This window comes from Macrobrachium rosenbergii, chromosome 41 (genome assembly GCF_040412425.1).
Source record: "Macrobrachium rosenbergii isolate ZJJX-2024 chromosome 41, ASM4041242v1, whole genome shotgun sequence".
NCBI lineage: Eukaryota > Metazoa > Arthropoda > Malacostraca > Decapoda > Palaemonidae > Macrobrachium > Macrobrachium rosenbergii.
In genome coordinates, this window is record NC_089781.1 from 41,903,663 (window position 1) to 41,918,667 (window position 15,005).

General features: G+C 40.1%; 1 protein-coding gene across 15 annotated transcripts in view; it reads left to right on the forward strand.

The window, feature by feature from the left end:
* Window positions 1-15,005, forward strand: part of LOC136826829 (uncharacterized) — a 1,026,023-nt gene that overhangs the window by 351,428 nt on the left and 659,590 nt on the right. The gene's annotated exons all lie outside the window — the stretch shown is intronic.

Below are 15,005 nucleotides of genomic sequence, written 5' to 3' on the forward strand. Positions count from 1 at the left end.
TATTTTTTTTTTTTTTGCTAAAATGCAACTTTTGAAAGAAAACGTTAGCCATTTTGTAATACATTATTGTCATGACATTTTTTAACAATATGTCCATCAAAGCAGTTTTTAGTAAGCCCTTAAAATAACTAACAGATGATTGGAAATCCTCTTCATTCTGACAGTTTCGCATTTTGAAAACAGGTTTTGAGAGTCAGGGCATCGATATTACTTGGTATACAGTATCATATTTAAGTTTTAATAAGCTTTGCTCAATATCATTTTTCAGTGTGTAGTTAGAATACATAGATTTAGGTACTTTAACCAGCATTTACTATAAAGGTTCTGACAACCCGATCTTACAAAATCTACAGAGCTTTTTGTTGAAATTAATGGACTTAACTTATAAGGAAAAAATCACTGGACTTTCAAGAAATAAGATGACTACAAGTGCCAAACCCTTTATCTCTTTTTTAATGTGATTTGTACATGTGTAAATTATTATACAGATATACAGATATATAGAAATAACTATAGTTATCGATAAATAAATATGATTTTTAAAATAGGCTATTTGTTTCCCAGACTCCTCTTGTAATTGATAAGCTTGCATAAAAAGAAGACTGAGAATATAATTTTTGGGAATTTTTCTCCTCATGGTTTCATTTCATCGTCATAAGAATTTCTGTTTGTTGCTTCACCTCTGTGTGCCGATTCCACCGCAGCCGAATGCTCTTTAATTGCTCGTCTTCCGAAACCATTGTAGAGTGTGAAAGTGTTTAGAACTTACGCAGTAACCTTAAAGTAATGAATATTACTCTCTCTCTCTCTCTCTCTCTCTCTCTCTCTCTCTCTCTCTCTCTCTCTCTCTCTCTCTCTCTCAGTTCAGAGTTTCAGATATGTCAAATCACAGAGATTAGAAGAAAAAAGAGGAAGTTTACTTGGACAATTTTACGACTTTTCATTTTCCTTTCTTTGTCGTGTTTCTTCTTACGAAATTAGTTGCTCTCCTTCACCTACTTAACACCTTTTATTCATCTTGTAACATAAAAATTTAATACTAAACTGGAAGCAAAGACACTTTCAGCATGCATGGCAACTTTATTGAAGGCTTAAGTTTGCTCAAGGGTTTACATTGATGAAAATCGCACAATGAATTGTTTCTCTTACAATTTTTAGTTTCCTGAAAAGAAAACTATTGTGCCGGCTTTGTCTGTCCATCCGCACTTTTTTCTGTCCGCACTTTTTTCTGTCCGCCCTCAGATCTTAAAAACTACTGAGGCTAGAGGTCTGCAAATTGGTATGTTGATCATCCACCCTCCAATCATCAAACATAGCAAATTGCAGCCCTCTAGCCTTAGTAGTTTTTATTTTATTTAAGGTTAAAGTTAGCCATAATCTTGCTTCTGTCAATTATATAGGATAGGCCACCACCAGCCGTGGTTAAAGTTCCATGGGCCGCGGCTCATACAGCATTATACTGAGACCACCTAAAGAGAGTATAGCCCTTGCACTGTGTCACCTCCGTATTCAGGTGAACCTCATTTACGAAAAACTACATGGCAGCATCGCTGAACACTCCTGTTTTCGTTCATATTTTCCAATTATTTACCATTTTTAGGGAGATGCGTATTATGATTTTACTTCAGGGGATGATATAAGGTTTCCTTTTCATAATCAGCAGAATGTATTTTAGTTCGGTAAAACAACCATTGCTAAATTATTGAAGATGAAAAGGACCACAGATTAAACAACTTTTCGAAACCATTGCCAACCAATCAGCTTCAAGGGATGGTCGTGACGTAAGCAGCGGGCGGGGCTTAGTTGCAAAGAGCTGTGGATTTGCTATATACGCTGTACAGAAAACTCGATTGCGCCGAAGAAACTTCGACGCATATTTTACTTGTTCCTGTTATTATTACTAGAATTTAGAAATTTCGACGCATTTTTACTTGATTTCTGTTATTATTACTAGAATATCTTGTTAATTTCACGAGGTTCAAAATGTGTAATAATATTGAACTCTACAGTAATTTGGGACCGTTACAGAAACGCAATTCTGAACTGCAGGAAAAGAGAAGCATGATAAAAAACAACCCTGAATTGAGAAACTGGGCAAATTCAGTATTTAACTCAACATGGTGTAGCATCTGGTTCAGTATTATTTTAACAGTCTTCCTTCAGTGCACTCCTTCATAACAGAGAGCGTAATTGACTCTTCCTTTTCTGTTATATTATTTTATCTTATTTTATTTTTTTTTTTAGAAATCCTCCCATTTTCTTTTGCGCTTCCTCCCCATCATCCTCCCATCCCTTCAAAATTTTTTTGCAGATTTCCTTTATTCCCAGTATACCATTAGCATAATCGTAAAAGTTACGAGGCAAAAGACCGCAGTTTGTCTTGAATTCAAGCCTCTTTCAAGCATCCAAGTTCAGCATCTCCCTCAGCAAGGCTCCACCTCATGCAATGCTGCTTAAGGCGTAGGTACCTCCAGTCAGGGGTATTTAAAACATGTGAATGGTGGCATTCTTTCAACTGGATAATACGCCATGAAAGACAAAAAAGATGAAGGCCGCTGAGCGTGGAAGAGAGGACACAAACTTGTCTGAATGACAGCTGGAGGTAAATCGACAAGTAATTTGAGAATGAAGTTTGTGATATCAGAATTTGTTAAATGGAAATGTTTCCTAGCGTTTTTAAAGTATATGATTGTATATCTGAATCCAATGAACAATCAAAAAAATCGTAGCGATGAAGGGATTGTGAGTTAGACAGGAAGGTGGAGGTGGGAGAAGGAATATCTTATGTTGTACTATATTATGCTGCCTCTCTGGATTGCAGTGCTTCTGCTGTGTGGATACACCTTTAATGTTCATGACTGGGGGAAAACGAGTCTTTTTAAATCATTTTGTCCGTAAATACAATTCATGGATGCTGCACTATTATTAGTAATATTTAAACAATTTAATACTTTTCATGTTAGCAACACGTGTGTGTGTGTGTATATACATATACTCGTGTATATATATATATATATATATATATATATATATATATATATATATATATATATATATATATATATATATATATATGACCCCCGACCTCTCAGGGGTCTACTTACACTGGTCCAGCTGCAGTACTATGGGTCATGCTTAAATAAAACACAGGAAGCAAATTTAACAATGATCTCTATTATCTAAACTTACACAAGGGCCAAAGTATCTAAGCAAACTAAAATCTACAGTAAACAAGAGTCAGAGTCTGAGTGGGAAACCGGCGGAAGCAGCGAGGGGAAGTACATCTTTCCCCTAACTTCAACAAAAACGCTCTGCCTTTTCACAGGGACGCCTTTTGGGCATCTTCCTCCAGCCCAGCAGTACCTCACAGCCCGCGATTTCTTCTCTCCTGGATGTGATTGGCTCTGGCACTTCTCCTTAGGCCTATCAGCCAATTGGTGCCAGCAAAGGTGACACTACATCCCAACGAACTTTTGGGGGATTTCTGAGGGGAGAAAGATTTCCTCTATGTCTGAGAGACGATGACCGTTGACCGGTCCTGTCATGGCGTCCTGCGACTGCATCAGGACTCCAGAGAATTCTTACAAGGACCGAGAAGGGCTTAGCACTCCCCTCCCAAGTCCTTTGCGCCCCTGCAAAGCTGCAGCCACTCCCCCCGGATCCCACCATGAGCCTCGTCCCTCACGGTTACTGACTTAACTAATTAAAATTAACTATCCCTAAGTGGGCCAGCTGACGCGTGTACAAACCAAAATTACAAGTGAATGGAACACGTCTTACAACCAACACCAAAAAAAAATTGTATATCATTTTTTGTCTTTAATTTACTCATTTATTTTTTTTTCTTCTGTTTTGCGAAATCAACCAACCAACCTCGCCCTTTCCTGGAAACAGATCAGTACCAAAAAAAAATTAAGTTTTCAAAAGATCAAGTACTGCACTCCTGTTAAACAAAAAAAAAAATGGTGATCATAACAATAACAAGAAAATAATACATTTTATCGCTGCATTGGCAATCATGACAATATGGCATCACATTTTTAATCACATTGCATCCCGCTAATGTGCAAAATTTTCCTGAAAGAATTGGACACAAAAAAAACAATAATTTTGCAATTTAGGCACGGCAACATGATATAAAAGCAGTTAAATTTTTAACAAAACAAACAAAAAAACATAATTTCATAGCATCAATTTACCTTTAAGACAGCTACACAAAATAATAATAACGAAAAATTATAGATCTTCGCCAAAAATTCCAACACCTGTGCGAACATAGCACAAAAGAAATCTTACAGACAATGTGATATTTAGGTTGGTATTTTATTAAACACAAAAATAAGACAACAAAAAAATGAAAGCATAAGCAAAAAAAAAAAGTTGCAAAAACAAAATTAACACAACCACAAAAAAATGAAAACACAAGAATATGATACACTGGCAATGACATTGACACTCAAAATAATTGGAAAAATCAAAAACATGAAACAAGAAACATCATAACATTAAAACTCTTCATATTTCTCTGATTTCAAGGTAAGGACATGGGACGACAATTACAAATTTTGATCACTGACCCCCCTCATTCACTTTACAATAGCATTCACTTATGACACGGACTCGTGAGCATTCTCTTGCGCTGTCAGCATGGCCCCACCTACGCGCTTGCGGGTTCCATGGCTCTTCTCCCAAATACCCAGCCAGTCCCGGTTAAGGGGGTACCAGTTTGTAGGTGTGGAACATTAGGCTGTCCTCAAGCACTGCACGCAGGTGTGACAGGTGTTGCTCGCTTACAGCCCTAGTGCGGATATGCTGAATAACTGCAGTGATGTGTTTGATCTCTTTCACACAATATGGTCCCGTATAGGACGGTTCGAGCTTGTGCTTTGGCAGTTGCTTTCTCCTCAGATAGATTCTATCCCCTACCTGGACTGGGGAATCGTGTGTGCGGAAGCGTTTATCGTACCGCACCCAATACTTCTCATTGGCCCTCAACAGCAGTCACTGGGTAGTTTGGAACACTCATCAGGTCATGTTATAAAACCAAACCCGGTACTGTTCTACTGCGTAGAGTGGGATTTGTTGGGGGCCAAGACCATCGAGTACGGTAGTCAAATATCCTGCCCGAACATCAGGAAATAGGGGGTGTCCCTAATCGAGCTGCTATAAGCAGTGTTGATAGCTAGCTCAGCCGTCTGCAGCAGAGATGGCCATGAAGTCGGGTGATCCTCAACTAGGTATCTTAGGATATTGATCACTTCATGATTATGGGACTCAACTAGCCCACTGGCTGACGGCCGATAAGCGGTAATGACATGCCTTATTTGCATTAGAGCCATAAACTCATGGATCATCTCATTGATGAATTCGCGTCCATTGTCACTGACCAACATCCTGGGACACCTGAACCAACACACGAGGGAACATAACGCCTTAGCCACTTCATCTGCCGTCTTATTCTCCATCGCACACACGTGAAACGTGTGAACGCATCCACAAACACACAAATGTATCTGGGTTCTCCTTGCCCAGAAGGAAGTGGTCCGACCACATCCATATGTACTCTATCCCATTTCACAGACACCACAGGCCACAATCGGGCCTTTGGTACCACATGTCTGTGATTTTTCATTGTATTACACACATGACAAATTCTTACAAATCTAGTTGTGTCCTTACGCATGCTAACCCAAAAGAAGTGCTCACGGGCTCTTCTAAGAGATCTCTCTATACCTTCATGCCCAGCATAAGGGCTTACAGGGATCATGTGCATGGCTCTCTCTATCAGAGTTCGAGGAAGGACAACTCAGGCTCGGATATCACCAGGCCTTTTCTCATAACTGCAAAACAAGACGTCTCCTTCTATAAATAACACATCCTTCCGCAAATGCACAGAACTCGGGAACTTGCTGCTCTCACCGCTCACACAGGCCTTGATTTGGTTAATCCAGGCTCCAGAACCCTGACTCTCAACCGACTCTCACACACTCCAACCACAAAAATCAACCACACTTTCATACTCAGGGCATTTACTCTGGACTCCCCCAGTCGGAGTTCCACCTGCATTCAACGTGCTGTCATCTCAGCCACTCCCACTCATCTGTAAGTGCCCACGAGATTCCCGTTTTCTATGCTCTGCGCTCCCATCTGATTGACTGTCACTGTTAGCATTTGTCGTGTCGTTGCTGGCACCAGTGCCGGCACTGCCTGTGCCATCAATGTTACGAGATTGCAGCGAGTGTTGTTACTCCTATGACATTCCTGGAGAGAGCATTCCCCACCCTATTACTTTTACTTGGAATATGCTCTACTTTTATGATATCGAACTCTAGAATTCGCTTGATCCAACAAGCTTGGGGATTAGAAATCTCACTCTTCTTAAAGAGGTACGTTAACAGTTTTGATCTGTGAAAATCTTTACTTTATGTCCCAATAAAAAATAGCGGTGTCTCTCCAGCAACCACAGGACTGCCAAAGCCTCTCGATCTGCCCCTTTAAATGCTCAAGATGCAAAACAAACTGGTCTCTCATTACTTTCATCGTCTATCTGAGATATTACTCCTCCAATCGCGATATCACTCGCATCTGTGGTCACAATAAATGGCCGATCAAACCTTGGATAAGACAAGAGTTCATCACTCACAAGGGCATCTTTTAATTTCTGAAAAGTGTCATGTTCCTCCTCACCCCACTGGAAATTAGGTCGCTTCCTTAATGCATCTAATAGTCTCACTATCTGGCCAAAGTTCCTAATGAATTTACGGTAATATCCTGCGAGTCCAAGGAAGCTGGCTACATCCTTCGCATGTTTAGGCTGCAGAAATTCTTTAATTGCTAAGACTTTATTAGCACAAGGTTTAAGGCCTTCGGAAATTATGATGTGCCCAAGAAATTCCACTTCAGGCTGAAAAAATTAGCATTTATCTAGGTTAATTTTCATGCCATGGCACCTTAATGCCTCTTAAACCTCTAACAAGTTAGCCATATGCTCCTCTACTGGGGCACCAATTACAATGATATCATCTAGGTATACAAAAACTCCATGGCCTAATATGGAAGCTAAAACTGACATCATTACTCGTGAAAAATAAGCCGGAGCATTCTTTAATCCAAAAGGAAGGAAATTATATTCAAATAGCTGATTATTCGCTATAAAGACCGATTTCTCTTTACTTTCGTCATCTAAGGGAATTTGGTGGTAGCCCGACTTGAGATCCAGCGTGGTGAAAAACTTACTCTCCCTTACTTTAAGCAAAAGCTCTTCGATCGAGGGCAGTGGGTAGGCATTATCTTTCGTAACGGCATTCAGTCGCCTATAATCAACACACAACCTGAGAGAGCCATCTTTCTTCTTAACTAAAACGATTGGAGAAACCCAGTGGGGTTCGCTTTCTTGAATGATACCCTGATCTTGCAATTGACTGATTGTTTCATCGATATTTGTTTGTGACATGCAGGAGTTCTATAAGTTCGAATAAGGGGATGATCTCCCATCTCTGTTCTAAAAGGTAACTTATTAATTCTCCCGGGGGCCCATCTCCAGTTGCTATCACATCTTGGTATTCCCTAACTATGTCTCCTATATATCTGCGGTAATTTAAAGGTGTTGCTTTGGCAGCTGTTTGCAGTAGCCTTCTAAGCTGTGGTTCACCGCAACCTCGACTCTGTGTAGTCAAGGCCGACACTGCGTTATCAGCTGTTACAAGGGTGCATACTCCTAAATCACAAAGAGACTCACTACTTAATTATAACCTATTACTACTTACATTAATAAAAGGTACATTCGCCTTCCCATCGATGATGGTAGCGACTCCTGGCAGCATGAAGTCTGCCCACTTTTTATGGGGATTAATATATACAAGTGTACCTTCTTCTAACTTTCGCGCTGGGACGACAGGAAGGGAATAGAGATGGGAGGGAGGAATTGCCTCCCCCACCTCAGGGCTAGTGGGTACCACTCCTGTGTTCCCCTTGGATGCCTAGGCCACCTTGACACACCGTCTCCTCTCACCCAAGATGGAAAGTTTTTGGTACTCCCCAGTTCCCACTGGCATCGACACTTCCACTCCCCCTCCGTTGACCCCATAGAGAACCACCTTGTGCTCTCGCACGAAGCCAGTTCCCAGAATAATGGGAATTCCTTCCATGTGAGTTGTCGCTGCAACATGGAATTTGTGAGTCAAGACTCAGCCACATAGGAAATTCTGCTGGTTGGCAATGCACTGGATCATTATCTGATGACCACTCGCAGTGTTTAACAACAGACATCCCTTCGATGCCATAATAGCACCCATCACTAAGTGTTCCTCTATCAACGATACACAAGCTCTGCTGTCCAACAAGGCATGGTATGTTCCTGTTCCAATTCCCACCTCAAGAACAGGAACTGAATCCCCACTCTCACGAGAGGGAGAAGGGGTGGAGGACTTCTGTTCTGTTCCCTCCACAGGTATACACTCTGCTTGGGCAGAGGGAGCTCTCACTGGCGGGGGAAGACTCCCACCTACATGCTGGCCAGGGGTGGCACTATTCCCACTAGGCCCTCTTCTTCTTTTGCGGTCCCTGCTCCCACTGGCCCCTGGGGTGCCAGAGGGAGGATGTTCACAGATACACTTCTTCCTCCCCTTCCCCCACGCATTCCCCTTCCTCTCGAGGGAGGGAGCATGGGATTTGAAGCAATGTCGTTTTTTGTACACTAGCTAACTAGATGGTCGGTGGCACTACATTTGAAATAATACTTTTGACCATACAATGGGCATTGGGCATGCATGTGGCCCTTTTTCCCGCACTGCCAACAGAGTCTCCCTGCCATCCCCATGCTCCCCCTTCCCCTGGCCCCCCTTGGTCGCTTGGCACTGGGGTCAGCTCCGCTCAAGTTGGCTGGGGCTTGAAGAGCGTGCTTTTGTGTCACGGACTGGTTGGCGGAGGCAACGATGAGTAGGGGGTAGGACAACGTCCTCCCCTCTGCTTGCAGCCGCCTCACCTGATCTAATGCCGACTGGGCTGAGTCAGTCATAGCCTCCAAGGGCTGCCCAGGGCCGAGTAGCAGCACAGTTACTGGGGGGGCGGGCGGAAGAGTCTTCACCAACATCCGTTTGCAGAATCCCTCACTGTCCTCTGTCTGCTCTGCTTCTGAGGCCAAACGTTCATAGTCGGCCGACAGTCTGATGATGTACTCGGTGATACTCTCCCCCATTCGTAATTCTGGACAATAGCTGGCCCACATCTGCCTTGCTTCATTTTTTAGGGCAAAGCATCCTGTGAGTCCTCGTTTGAACAATTCCTAGTCCGTGGGTTTTTGTTTCCATGACCTTAGCAGCTTGGCTGTGGACCCGGTCATCTTCACGGTGGTCTGTGCAATTCTCTGGGCATCGGTCCAACTACTAGTGGCCTCTTCGGCACTGTTAATGAAGGCTTCGATTGACACGAAGCCCTCTTTTGGCCTCAAATTATCGAAGTCATGGATGGGCAATACTGGCACGGGAAGTTTCATCACTACACTGTGAGGCACTACACCGGCCGGCGCCGGAGGTTGCATTGCAATCCCGGATGGTGCGGAAATGATCATTCCATTCCCACTACCACAGTTCCCCGCCAACGTAGAACCATTATTTGTACTACTGCTGTTCAGAATTCCCGACAGTGTACTACTGTTCGTTTCGCACGCATTCATCGGGTTCCCTCCCCCTTGCCGTCTCCACTTCAGGTATGCCCTAAAAAGGGCTATTTCATTTTCTTTGTCTACTTTACTATTCTCCCCAATCCTTATCGGACTAACTTCTACCGCCCTACCGTCTCTCTTGTCTTCTCCATCACTGTCAGACCTGTGGGATCTCGTGCTTCTTGTATTTTACACCACTGTCCTCAAATTAATATCACTCTGCAGTTATTGAATTAGCGCGATCACAGACCCACAGTTCGCTATATCTACTATTAATTAGCGCTTAGCAGCAGACCCCACACACCTGACACCAGAAAATGACCCCGACCTCTCATGGGGTCTACTTACACTGGTCTGGCTGCAGTACTATGGGTCATGCTTAAATAAAACACAGGGAAAAAATTTAACAATGATCTCAATTATCTAAACTTACACAAGGGCCCAAGTATCTAAGCAAACTAAAATCTACAGTAAACAAGAGTTAGAGGCTGAGGGGGAAACCAGCGGATGCAGCGAGGGTGTCTTTCCCCAACTTCCCTTTTGGGCATCTTCCTCCAGCAAAACCTACTCTGCCTGTAAAACTGCAGCCATATATACACCCAAAAGGGATGCCATTTTTATTCAGTTATTGTTACATGTTTACATCTTCACTCCAGACGTGTTTTCCACTGTTGAAGCAATTCTGGAACTCTTGTGAAGTTATGGCTTTTAATGACTCCGTCTGTTTCTTCTGAACCTCTTCAACGTCTGCAAAAACGGTTTCCTTTGAGGGCTTTCTTCATTCGGGGAACAAAAGAAGTCACAGGGGAGCAAGATCGATTGAATAGGGAGGGTGGGTAAGTGTGGTCATGCCATTCTTGGTCAGAAACTGTCTCACACTCAAGGCAGTGTGGTGCATTGTCGTGATGAAGCCACCACCTCCACTTTGCCACAGGTCGGGGCAAAGTGGAGGGTGGTGGCTTCATCACCCAGCGCACACTGCCTTGAGTGTGAGACAGTTTCTGACCAAGAATGGCATGACCACACTTTAACCCGATCTTGCTCCCTGTGACTTCTTTTGTTCCCAATGAAGAAAGCCTCAAAGGAAACCGCTTTGCAGACGTTGAAGAGGTTCAGAAGAAAAAACGACGAGTCATTAAAAGCCATAATCTCACAAGAGTTCCAGAATTGCTTTCAACAGTGGAAAACACGTCTGGATAAGTGCATTGCTTCAAATGGAGAATACTTTGAAGGTGATAAGACTGTAAACATGTAACAATAACTGAATAAAATTCTATGACACAATATTACTTTTGTCCCCCCTCGTATATATATATATATATATATATATATATATATATATATATATATATATATATATATATATATATATATATATATATATATATATATATATATATATATATATATATATATATATATATATATATGTAAAGTAAATATACAGTATATATATATGTGTGTGTGTGTATGAAATTTTATCATAATGCCATTGACTTTATATATATACAAACAGTAAGGTACAAATGTCATTTAAAGTCCAATTCACGCTACTTCAGGAATAGCTCCAAAGGAGAATTATAAGTGATAAATGGTTTGATATCTAAGTGACTCGATCACCCACAGCCGAATGGTCTAGAACGTCGAATGGAAGTTTTGGTGGGTAATGTCGGGTGTTCGAGTCATTTAGGTACCAAATCAACTATCTTTTATAAAACCCTACGGTGATATTCCTGAAGTGGCGCGAATTGGACATTAAACGACAATTAATATATATATATTATATATAGTTATATATATATATATATATATATATATATATAAATATATATATATATATATATATATATATATATATATATATATATATATATATATATTTGAGGAGGGTCTTATTGAGATTAGTTTACTACCCCCACGCCATTCTCTGCCATGATTTCAACTCGCTAAAGTCGACTAACCAATTAGTCCATAATTATTGCTTAGAACAGGTCAACAGGAGCGCAGTGGATTTTTCAATGGATTTTTCAGTGATCTCTCAGTGGTGAGGGTAGAAAGTTGAAGGCAGAGCGTCGTTTTATATATATATATATATATATATATATATATATATATATATATATATATATATATATATATATATAAGCATTAAACAAACGTCCTTTAATATCCAATTCGCTCTACCTCGAAATAATATATTTTCATATATATATTATATATATTATTTCCGAGGTAGAGCACAATATTAAATTAAAAGGAATGTTTGTAATGAATCACGTGATGTGATAAAAATTCATTCATGATATGATAAAATATTCATATATATATATATATATATATATATATATATATATATATATATATATATATATATATATATATATATATATATATATATATATTCATGTACGTATGAATGTGTGTGTGTTGTGTGTGTGTGTATACAGAAAGAATTTGTTACCGTAAACGAAAAATAAAAGTCAGAGGCTGATTTTGTCAAATTGCGTTATTTAAAAGAAGTTTCTCCTCTAAGCATTATATCATTGGTTAATGGGAACACCTCGCACCTTTTTTAGTAAAACATTATATCAAATAACGTTTCTAAGTAGGTATTGTTTTCGGAGTAACGAATCAATGAAATTCAAATTTCCTTTCAAAACACATAAAACAAATCAGAATATAATGAACTGCATGTATCGCATCTGTAGATATGCTGAGATTTTTCTTAACAATGTTACGGATAAGCCTTAGCCTTAACGCGAATGATTATGAGTCAACACTTTAAATAAAGGAAATCTTAATCTATACTGAAAATTAGTCAAGTGATATCATTTTCAGAATGATGTGAAAAATAAATCGAAACGCATCCATCACCTGCCTTGTTTTAGAGGCAGTGCTGAAACATCAGAACAGAAGCCGTATATAAATGGTCAATTTCTTGATTCCACAGGATTCTGAAACTTCGTCAGATGCTCCGACTGTAGGAAACATTCAAAAAAAGGACTTGTTTCCACGCTCGAGGAGTAGGACTACTAAAGGGCGTTAGAATAAATTTAAAGTCTGTTTCTTTGCATTTAACTTGCGTTATGAACCTTTATCCTTGTTTCACCTGAAGCTGTTAAACTAAACTGTTGGAGTGATTAACCGGATGTTTTGAAGTACATAAGCAAAGTGCATCCGAGTTTATGCGAAACAATCCGACAGATCTGGACATACATAGCATGTGATGTTGCTTTAACACAACTGAGTAACGTCAAGTCTTTTGCCTCAGCTAATGTTGATCGTTCTCTGGGATACGTAGATGAAGTTTTAGGTAAAGAGAAATTTTCGGGAAGATCGAAGATTAGAATACACTGCCTATATGTGAAATGATTTTTACCTTAGATTATTGACACTTAGATACAGTAGACATCACATTTCTTATAGTCCTAAGAACCATCCCCTTGCCTTATCCATTTACGGCTAGATGAAATTCTTTATGGAACTTCCGTGTCTTCAACATGACAATGAAGCGACACCATGGACCACAAGAGACAATATTCGCGTGTAAGCTACTGCAGTATAATGTACTTTAAATGAGTTTACTCAGTCATTCTTGTGGCTGTCGGACCTCATTGTGACAGCTACCTTCAGAGTCCTAAGTTATGTTTCAACGTAAATAATAATACTACGGTCAACCCTCCTCTTGTCTTCGGCTTGGTGCCGAGATAAGGACGTGATTCCTTCCCAGGTGCACAAAAAGGGAAAGTCACCTTCGGCAACTTTCTTGCACCGGAAGGTCGGTCGAAACAGCTTTCTCACCTGTGATGTCCTTGAGCTTGTGCTGAATAGCAACTACGTGTTATACCTTACAGATCATCGTACAGTATTCCTTCCTCATAGTCTTGAAAGTTTCATAGCATTTAGCCTGTTAAGTCATTGCAGCTATTTTGCATATTGCACCGTGGTGAGGAATACGGTGATACAAATTGAACTTTGAAGAGGATCACTGTTATTTCACTGCCTGTGTCTGATTATTCTGCTGTCATCGTTCTATTTACCACCCTAGAACTTGAGAAAGTATAACTTCATAGTTGACCATGTACATATGACTGAACTCAGAGCCTACATCTCATTAAGAACTGTGGCTTGTTATATTTCTACAAGTGGTGCATTTTAATCTTTTATCGTTAGATTAAACAAAATAGAAAAGCACGGAGTGTGTTTCTTGTTTATCGCAATAGGTGCGATGTACTTTTCAAGCTCAAAACTTGGCAAAGAAAGCTTCCAGACCTAGTGAGGGGTACAAGGAGATATGAACTTACAATTACTGCATTTAAAACAGGCTGTTCCCTAGATTAGTTTTTTTTTTCTCCTTCATCCCCTTTTGGTAAATGAGAGCAACCTGCTAAATGGCCGGTATTCTATTCATATGCACGGTTTAAAATTAATTTCTACCGGAAGCGGTTCTTATTCCGTGAAACCAAGAAAGAACCTTAAAATTACTGTAACTGAATTTCAGAAATTTTCATTTGGTGGACTGACAGACATTATTCAATGAGAGATGAAATTCTGCCAAATTGTTGCAAGTATGGTCTTAGGCAGAAAGGAAAGAATTTATATATACTGAAGAACTAGCAGGTAAAAGTTTGGTCATTAAAAATATAATTTCTTGAACACAGAACTTACACGATTAGTTGGCTGTCTTGTAAAAAATAAAAACTCAGTCCGGATCATAAGAAGTGAGAAATATTAAACATTGTAGTTAAACATCAATCCGATAATTGAAACATTTCATGCCAATAAAATGGTGCTTCTTTGGTGAAGACAAATAACTATAATAAAGTGACACTTGTCTCGACATTATCTTGGAATATTCGTATAAACGCAAGGAACAATGAGTACTCGTGAAAATAAATAGACCAAATAATTCTTTGCACATAAATTTCAGTTTTGCAGCCCTGGCCATCCCCATGCCAGGACTATACATAGTGGAAAAATTCTATTTTGTTTTAGCTATGAAAACGTCAGTGTAGAAAATGTGCTGCTGTAATCCAGACAGTGCACATTGTGCACATTACCATTCCTGGAACCTAATGATCTGCTTCAATATTTACAGGTTTTACAAATGGCGTTTTCATTAAATACAATAACTATTTTTCTAACCGCGATTCTGTATCAGACAAATTCGATTGGGTAGGGTGACAGACTGCCAGTGGGATGGATACTTAGGCTCATTAGAAAAGAGACTCATCTGTCACACACACCCTGCTAGATCCAGAAAAGTCCTGTTCTGTTGTCGGTGAAATACACGCCATTTGTGAATGTCACATAGACCACTTTGATGTGACATGGTTCAGTATGC